Source organism: Nicotiana tomentosiformis, unplaced genomic scaffold (genome assembly GCF_000390325.3).
Source record: "Nicotiana tomentosiformis unplaced genomic scaffold, ASM39032v3 Un00308, whole genome shotgun sequence".
NCBI classification, from domain to species: domain Eukaryota; kingdom Viridiplantae; phylum Streptophyta; class Magnoliopsida; order Solanales; family Solanaceae; genus Nicotiana; species Nicotiana tomentosiformis.
Window position 1 is genome coordinate 1 of NW_027174867.1, and position 7,852 is coordinate 7,852.

The following is a 7,852-nucleotide window of genomic DNA, read 5'->3' on the forward strand; positions in this document are numbered from 1 at the left end:
TTTGTATAATTTTTGTATATAACATACAAAATATATATATATATATATATATATATATATATATATATATATATATACAAAAATATATATTTTTTCGGCTATTATTTTGAGAGCGGCTATACACTGTTATTTTCCCAATTACTTACTAATCATATTAATTGAATAGGGATCATATTCTTGAACTAATTATCTTCTTGTTAGTCCCAAACAACCCGTTTATATTTAAAAAATTAGAGCTGTATTTGATTGATATTGAAAGATCAAATTAAGCTTCAACTCTTGCTTGTTATATTAGGCATAGAGCATGTCGGAGGAGATATGTTTAAGAGCGTTCCTAAAGGGGAGGTAATCATTCTCAAGGTCAGTATTCTTTGTCATATTGATACGGAGATTTAACTTATATACACTGGTATTGTAAAGATTCTTTTAATTATATTAGTTGTGTAGTTTAATCTTTGATAATAACTTAGTTGTCATTTTTACCAAGTTACTATTTAATACATATCATAAAAGTTTACTTGCAATTTTCTTATAAGTAACCTGTGTAACTATTTTTTTACATCATCAGGTTAATTCTCTTGGTGACAAACATGATCTAATAACCAAGAAAATAAATAGAAGCAAATTACAAAATTATATCGATAATGGAATTTGTTTTACACTGTCAATGTATATGTTGTAGGCGATACTTCATGATTGGGATGATGACCATTGCCTGAAAATATTGAAGAATTGTTGGGGAGCTTTGCCAGAAAATGGTAAGGTTGTGGTAATAGAACAAATACAGCCAGAATATCCAGAGACTAATCTTCTCTCTAAGCATTCATTTGGTACTGATATGTTAATGATTACTGTGTTTAATGGAGGGAAAGAAAGAACAAAGCAAGAATTTGAAGCTTTAGCAAAAGAAGCTGGATTTTCTGCACTCAAAATTGCATGTCGTGCATATTATTGTTGGGTCGTGGAATTGTACAAATGTTAAGTTATTATACTTAGTCGGAGGCAGAGCCAAGATTTGAAGTTACTGGAATTGGGATTCTAGCCTTTTTATGTTATTGGATTATAAAGTAAGAATTTGTACCTATTTAATGAATTTCTTAAGAAAAATATACGATTTGCACTAAAGCTACAGGGTTCGGCCGAACCCGTTACCAATCTCTAGCTCCGCTCCTAACTTAGTAATGGCTTTAATATTTCTGCTGTAATAAGTCTTGATAGAACAAAAAGTTGGTCTATGTATTTTCTGTATTATTATATTATGATGTTAAAAGTATAACATGATGTCCTTGAAGTTCCTAATTGAATAAAGAGAATCCTAATATCTTGGATTTGTTTTTATTATTATCTTTTACTTGTTATAGTTCAAAAGAAAATATTTTTGTTGGTTGGAGTGTAAAAATATATATCTCTTTAAAAGGTACTCACTATTTATTAAAGATTGATAAACTTTTTTTTAATTCTGTTTATTAATCAGTAGGGGAAGAGAAATGAGGGAGGGAGTTATACGAACCGGAATCAAACCTCCCCAACAAGGTGAAAGTTTGACTTGCCAACCAACTATCGATACTAAGATTCCCCTTAAATGATTTATAATAACGTCATCAAATTGGATAATTAATTTTTTCATGAAATTTTTGAGTGTTAAAGATTGATAATAATGTCTAGATGTTGACTAAAATAATGATATGGAGTTAGAAGTTTAAATAATTGAAAGAAAAATAACTTCCGTCCAAAAGTGAGGGACTTTAATATATTGGACAACTAAAGTTAAGGGTGTACATGGACTGGGTTGGTTTGGTTTTCAACTAACATCATCATTCCTCGACTTGCATGCGCAGTCCGTACCATTTTTCGAAAATTTTTTATGTGAAAAATAGATTAAAATGTGAAATAGAGCTTTAAAACTCAATTGGGTTGACTTTGGTCAATATTTTGAACAAATGGACCCAGATCAATATTTTGATAGTTTTGGTAGGTCCGTATCGTGATTTGGGACTTGGTCGTATGCGCGGAATCGAATTCGGAGGTCCCTAACTCGAATTATCGCATGTTGTCGAAATTTTGAAGTTTAAAGGCTTAATGACTTTAAAGAATTGACCAATGTTTGACTTTGTTGATACTGGGTCTGTATTTTGATTTCGGAATGCGGTGTAGCTCCATTACTATATTTATGATTTGTCTGTCAAAATTGGGGGAAAACAGAGTTGGTTTGATGTGATTCGGACGTCCAGTTGTTAAAATAGAAACTTTAAAGTTTTCTTGAAAATCTCATTTCTCCTATTCGTAATTCTAGGTGTTAAATTGGTGTTTCGATCGCGCGAGCAAGTTCGTATGAGGTTTTTGGACTTGTGTCCATGTTTAATTTGGAGCCCCGAGGGCTCGGGTGAATTTCAGATAGGCTACGGATGGTTTGGAACTTAGAAAATCTGGTTTTTACTTAGCTTCAGCTGTCATATGATTTTCTTCTATGCGATCGCGTGGCTACATCGGCGATCACGAAGGCTTAGTGTCACTGATGAAAATTTAAACTATGCGATCGTATAGTAAGGTTCGCGATCGCACAGTGGTAGCAGGCAAAGCACCGTGAACGCGAGGGCCAAGACGCGTTCGCGTTAGAAGGAATGAAGGCAGAAGCTGGGCACGACATTTGTGCTATGCGATCGCATAAGGCAGTACGTGATCGCGTAAGGCTGAGAAAATGTTCTCCACGATCGCATAAGCCCTTCCGCTGTAACGATCCGGCCGGTCGTTTTGAATATTATAACCTCGTTCCCCCATTTACTGCTCAAATTATGTCTTACAATTAATTTATGACTTATCGGGTTAGTTGGTTCGGTGAGGTTTTGAAATGATTTAGAGCGCTTAGTTCCAAGGTTTAGAATTTAAGTTGAAAAGGTTGACCGGATGCTAACTTATGTGTAACGACCTCGGAGAAATTTTGCTAAGGAAATTAAGTTTTGGTGGTGCCGAGGTAGATCAATTATTACAAATTAAGTAGGAAATTAAGTTTTGGTGGCTCGAACTTTTTGGGTTGAATAATGCACCGAAGTGTAAAGAAAAATTTTGTCGGAAAATGGTCATTTCTGCGACCACTATGTGGTCGCAGAATCACTCTGCGGACCGCATAATGGTCGCAAAGTGGATCGGGAGGTTCATAGATGGCCTCACTTTTCAGCTGCGATTACTCATGACTAGAGAGAGAGTGTCTAGTGCTACTTTCGATGAGGTTGTTGACATTGCTCATCAGATTGAGATGGTTCGCAGCCAGGAACGGATTGAAAGGGAGGCTAAGAGGCCTCGTGGTTCCGGTGATTTTAGCGGTGTTCCTTCAGGGGGTCAGTTTTACCGTGGTAGGGGTCATTCTTACAGACACGCTCAGGCGGGTCGTCCGGTTCATCGTGGTGCATCAGCTAGCCACGGTTCTTACAGTGCTCACTCAGGCCAGTCTTCATTTAGTGCACTACCAGCTCAGAGTTCTCATCATGCCTCGTCTTCTCAGGCTTCTACAGGTAATTCTTCGGGTTATCAGGAGCAGCAGTTCCGACAGAGGAGGGGTTGTTTCGAGTGCGGAGAATTGGGTCATTTCAAGAGAGATTGTCCTAGGCTGTTGAGTGGGGCTCCACAGCAGAGTTCTCGACCAACGGCACCAGAACCAGCAATTACACCACCCGCCTAACCAGCTCGGGGTGGGGGTCAGGCAGCTAGGGGTCGCCCAAGAGGGGGAGGCCGATCAGGTGGCGGTCAGGCCCAATTCTATGCTTTTCCTGCCAGGCCAGATGCTGTTGCTTCAGATGCAGTGATCACAGGTATTGTTTCAGTGTGCCACAGGGAGGCTTCTATATTATTTGACCCTGGTTCTACTTATTCATATGTATCATCGTATTTTGCTCATTATCTGGATATGCCCTGTGAGTCCTTAGTTTCACATATTAGTGTATCTACATCGGTGGGTGATATTATTACTGTGGACCGTGTGTATCGGTCGTGTGTGGTAACTATTGGGGAACTGGAGACTAGGGTTGATCTTTTATTACTCGGTATGATTGATTTTGATGTAATCCTGGGTATGGATTGGTTGTCTCCATGTCACGCTATTCTGGACTTTCACGCAAAAATCGTGACGTTGACCATGCCGGGGTTGCCAAAGGTTGAGTAGAGGTGTTCTCTAGATTTTGTTCCTAGAAAGATAATTTCTTATTTGAAAGCCCAATGTATGGTTGGGAAGGGGTGTTTGTCATACTTGGCTTTTGTGAGAGATGTTGATGTAGATACTCCTACTATTAATTCAGTACCGGTAGTGAGAGACTTTTCGGATGTATTTCCTATAGACCTGCCGGGTATGCCGCCCGACAGGGATATTGATTTCGGTATCGACTTGGCGCAGGGCACTCAACCCATTTCTATTCCTCCGTATCGTACGACACCAACTGAGTTAAAAGAATTGAAAGAGCAACTTCAGGAGCTCCTTGAAAAGGGGTTTATTAGGCCTAGTGTGTCACCTTGGGGTGCACCGGTTCTGTTTGTGAAAAAGAAATATGGTACTATGCGGATGTGCATTGATTATAGGCAGTTGAACAAAGTTACAATCAAGAATAAATATCCATTGCCGCGTATTGATGATTTATTTGACCAGCTTCAGGGAGCGAGGGTGTTCTCCAAAATTGATTTGAGGTCTGGGTATCACCAATTAAAAATTCGGGATTCGGATATTCTAAAGACGGCATTCAGGACACGTTATGGCCACTATGAATTTCTTGTGATGTCTTTTGGGCTAACCAATGCCCCAACAGTATTTATGCATTTGATGAATTGTGTATTTCAGCCATATCTTGATTTATTTGTCGTAGTATTCATTTATGATATTATGGTGTACTCACGTAGCCAGGAGGAGCATGCACAATACTTGGGTATTGTATTACAGAGGATGAGAGAGGAGAAACTTTATGCCAAATTCTCTAAGTGTGAGTTCTGGCTTAGTTCGGTGGCATTCTTGGGACATATAGTGTCCAGTGAAAGTATTAAGGTGGATCCGAAGAAAATAGAGGCAGTTCAGAATTGGCCCAGACCATCCTCAGTTACTGAGATTCAGAGTTTTCTCGGCTTCGCCGGTTATTATCGTCGTTTCGTGGAGGGTTTCTTGTCTGTTGCATTGCCTATGACTAAATTGACCCAGAAAGGTGCTCCGTTCAGGTGGTCGGATGAATGTGAAGAGAGCTTTCAGAAGCTCAAGACAGCTTTGACTACAGCTCCAGTATTGGTGTTGCCTACAGGTTCAGAGTCTTATACTGTGTATTGTGACGCGTCGCGGATTGGTCTCGTCGCAGTACTTATGCAACACGGTAGGGTGATTGCCTATGCATCCAGACAGTTAAAGGTACATGAGAAGAATTATCCAGTCCACGATCTTGAGTTAGCAGCTATTGTTCATGCCTTGAAAATTTGGCGGCATTACTTGTACGGTGTCCAGTGTTTGGTATATACCGATCATCGGAGCCTACAATATTTGTTTAAACAGAAGGATCTTAACTTGCGGCAGCGAAGGTGGTTTGAGGTCAATCGGACGTGATTTGATAGGTTCCGAAGTCGTTTGTAGAAATTGGACATTTCAAAGTTCATTAGGCTTGAATCTATGTGTGATTCGTGTTTTAGTGTTGTTGGATGTGATCTGAAGGCTCGACTAAGTTCGTATGATGTTTTAGGACTTGTTAGTACATTTGGTTGAGGTCTCGGCAACCTTGGGTGAGTCTCGGATGGTTAACAGATCAAATTCAGACTTAGAAATAGCTGAAGTTTCTACCCTCTGTTGCAATCGCACCTGCGGAAATTCCATCGCAGGTGCGAGCTCGCAGAAGCGAGCCTTTCAAGCGCAGATGCGCAAATGGACTGTGGGGCAGTGGTTGCAGGTACAAGGGAAATTCCGCACCTGCGTGAGCGCTGATGCGGAGGGACATGCGCAGAAGCGGCTTGCGCAGGAGCGCAAATAGGCACGCAGATGCGGGCAAAGGCGCAGATGCGGGACTTTTTCTGCACATGCGGTTGGCGCAGAAGCGGCCAAGTTGCTGCAGGTGCGAAAACCTCTGGGTAGTATATAAACAGAGGGGTTCCGAGCTTTTGCCATTTTTGGGCATTTCAAGCTCAGGTTGGGCAATTTTGGGCAAGGTTTACACGGGAAAACTTGAGGTAAGTCCCTTGTGATCATTTCTACTCCATAATATTGAATTATCATCGAATAATCCGACTAGATTACATATTTTTGAGGTGTAAATCGGGGGTTTTGAACTTAGGGATTTGAAATAATATTTGATGATTTGGAGGTCGAGTTGATGTCGGATTTTGGTAAAATTAGTATGGTTAGACTCGCGGTGGAATGAGCTTTCGGATTTTGTAACTTTTGTCAGGTTCCGAGACGTGGGCCCCACGGGCGATTTTTGAGCTAATTTTTGGATTTTTATGGTAAATCATTATTTTCTTATGGAATTAATTTAATGAATTTTATTGACTAAAATGAATTATTTATGACCAGATTCGAGGCGTTTGGAGACCAATTCACAAGGAAAGGACATTGCATAATAAGAATTTCACGGCTTGAAGTAAGTAACAGTTTTAAATCTGGTGCTGAGGGTATTAAACCCTAGATTTTGGTATCATGTCATTATTTTGGAGGTGACGCACATGCTAGGTGACGGGCGTGTGGGCGTGCACCGAGGGGATTGTGACTTGGTCTGTCCCGGGAAAGTGTAAAGTTGAATAATTTATTGTTAGCTATATGGTCTCTATGTGTTGATAAAATTTGACTATAAATCATGTTAGAAATCATACTTAGGCTATATGATAGTACTGTTGGGACCCATAGAGGTCGTGTACTTGTTGAATTGTCTACTAAATTCTATATTTACTCCGTCTCAGTTTTTACTTGCACATTTTATCTCAGTCTCTGTTATTATTATTGATACATCATATCATTATTGTTTGGGCTAATTTCATAATTATTAAGAGCCCGAGAGACTGGAGAGATTTATGACTGAGTGAGGCCGAGTGCCTGATTGTGAGATATTGATACTATAGCACGTGAGTTGTCCGTGCAGCACGTGAGTTGGCCGTACAGATCCTTATATTATACTATAGCACGTGAGTTGGCCGTATGGCACGTGAGTTGGCCGTGCGGATCCAGATATTTATATTATGGCACGTGAGTTATCCGTGCAGTACGTGATTTGTCCGTGCAGATTATAGTGCTTGGGCTGTAGGAGCCCCTCCGGAGTGTGTACACACCCCCAGTGAGCGCGGGTACCCATTGAGTGTGAGTGCTGAGGGCTGAGAGCCGAGTGGTTGAGCTGAGTGACTATTGCCTGAGAGGCTGTACTTGCTTTGCATTTGTTGTTGCACTTGGTTGCTATCTGTCATTGTTGTGAAATATCTGAAAGAATTTATATCCGAATTACTTGAAATTGAACTGTATAAAATTGATTTGACTTAAACTGCCGGATTTGAAAGCATGTCTATTCTTTGCTGGAACTACTGAAAGTGAACTATGACTGTGTAGCTCGTCATTATCTTCAGTTCCTTAGTTATTATTGTTACTTGCTGAGTTGGTTGTACTCATACTACACCCTGCACTTCGTGTGTAGATCCAGGTGTTCCCGGACATAGCGGGTGTTGATTCTTCTGTACAACTAATTTTTCGGAGATTCAGAGGTAGCTGCCGTGTTTCGCAGACCTTGTCTCTCCTTCCCTATCTCTGTATTACTGTATTTCGGTCTTAGACTATTATAGACCGTATTTTCCAGACTTGTACCCATATTAGATGCTCATGTACTCAGTGACACCAGGTTTTGGGAGTATTGTATCAGAT

At 40.2% G+C, this 7,852-nt stretch overlaps 1 long non-coding RNA gene across 1 annotated transcript; it reads left to right on the forward strand.

Moving 5' to 3' along the window:
• The first annotated feature begins 224 nt into the window (after positions 1-224).
• On the forward strand, positions 225-1,344 carry LOC138903997 (uncharacterized). Its single transcript, XR_011413243.1, has 2 exons — positions 225-360; positions 683-1,344. It is a non-coding gene; the product is annotated as an uncharacterized lncRNA (long non-coding RNA).
• The last annotated feature ends 6,508 nt before the right edge of the window (positions 1,345-7,852 follow it).